General features: G+C 41.0%; 1 long non-coding RNA gene across 1 annotated transcript; it reads left to right on the forward strand.

Moving 5' to 3' along the window:
• Positions 1-371: 371 nt before the first annotated feature.
• Positions 372-1,561, forward strand: LOC108666832. The gene is made up of 3 exons (XR_007156887.1): positions 372-461; positions 921-1,061; positions 1,230-1,561. It is a non-coding gene; the product is annotated as an uncharacterized LOC108666832 (long non-coding RNA).
• Positions 1,562-1,820: the final 259 nt, after the last annotated feature.

The raw sequence follows: 1,820 nt of genomic DNA on the forward strand, positions 1-1,820 counted from the left end.
TCTGCAGAGTTACCAGGAATTCATGCAATTTAATTTGCGCGCAAGCGTCGTTATGTAAGCCGTGTTCTCTTATTGCAAAAATCTTTCATTTCAAGTGCATTTGCGGCCTATGCAATGAGTTTAAAGAATATATAAAACATTAATATTTTCTCAGCGATGTTTTTTCAACAAACAATTCGAAAATTATTCACAGCGGAGGTAAATTTCTCTTTCATCTTCATGTACATGATCTTCATGTACATGATCTTTCGTCTCCATGTTCATCTGCTGTCTTCAAGCCCTCGGAATTATTTTCGACCTTCACCCCAGATCATGGAGCCCCGGGAGACGACATCTACCACTACGCATCAGCCAGCTACCAATTCGGAAGGTTAAGCCCTCCTCCTGTCGCCGACGATCCCACAGGGGCGATCGCCTCTCATCCTGACAGGAGATTCCTGCCGTCACGCCCCTTGCAGCAGGTCCTGGTTTTGTCCAAAATCATGATTTTAATTGGCGTCTGGTTAACTGCGCATTCAACGATCTAATAAGAGTATAATAGTGAACTTCGGCCTTAATCTTTTTTAGGACATGGAGTCTAACAAATCCGGAGTCAAAAGAAGTGGCAAATAATTAACACATATTTATTATTATATTATTAAATTATACATACTGCATCGTCAAGAATTGTTAGTTTAGTATATCTCAACAAACCTACAAGTATTAGTGAATGGAGTTTCAGTTGCATTCTTATTCTGATTCTGTGCTCGCAGATGCAAGTTTAAAAATTTGTGTTTGCATTTATAAACAAAGAACGTTGTGCGGGCTTCCGATTTAGATATACTCGAGACTTTTTTCTCCCATTGCGTGTAGGATTTTTCCAGAATTTTTTTTAATATTTCACATCTTAAATCTCTGATCACTGATCATTATTGAAACAGGCTGAAGGTGATCCTTACCGCAAGGACCTGCAACTGCACGCGCACGGTGAGCAAGTCTTCAGACACCACGAAAGCGGCGAGGGTTTCGCGGGCGTTGTCTACCAGCCGCCTTCATTGCATGGTGTCTCTGATGCCAGCTTGGTGAGTCATCAAATACTGCATCTGCCAAACGGATAATGTTATCCAAATTAACTATGCGCCAAAGTTTTTAGCACATCATCATCCTGCCAAAAATTATTTTCCTATCTACCGGTAAAGTTACATCAGTAATGATTGTGTTCTCATCTTTCTTTCAAACATCGTTTTCAGTACCGAAGTGGATCGTACGAAGAACTTTCCGGAAACGTGATACTAACAGCGGACTACGGTCAGACGGCTGATCGAACTCTCCCTTCCCTCCAGCGCAAGCATCACCCAACACTCGTCGTCGCTGGGCAAAACGACGTGCAGAAGCCAAAGAAGCATAAAACACAACCCAGGAGTTGCAAACGTAACACCAACCAGAAAAATGTGAGTGGCGAGGACTCCGAGGGCTATCCTGAGAAGACAAATGATGCAACCGGCATTGTGTATGAGAAACAACTGAATAATAGACTTCTTCAACGCTCCGGCCAAACGTTCGAACTTTATCGAGTTCAAGATGAAAATTTTAAGCATGTTTCGCATTCAGGGAACTCAAAAGCACAGCCACAGCCGCGACAGCGGGTGGAACTGCCGCATCAGATTAAATAGAATTGAGTGCAAAATTGGTAAAAGTGCATTCTTAGGTATTGAAAATAACATTAGCGGTGATAAAATATATCATAAAATACAAATGAACTCATGGCCTTCGTTTCGTTTATTGAGTACGACATAGTAAATATTTTTTTAATTGTTTTTATTTGAAAAAAATATTTAGCG

Source organism: Hyalella azteca, unplaced genomic scaffold (assembly GCF_000764305.2).
Source record: "Hyalella azteca isolate HAZT.00-mixed unplaced genomic scaffold, Hazt_2.0.2 contig9699, whole genome shotgun sequence".
Classification (NCBI taxonomy): domain Eukaryota; kingdom Metazoa; phylum Arthropoda; class Malacostraca; order Amphipoda; family Hyalellidae; genus Hyalella; species Hyalella azteca.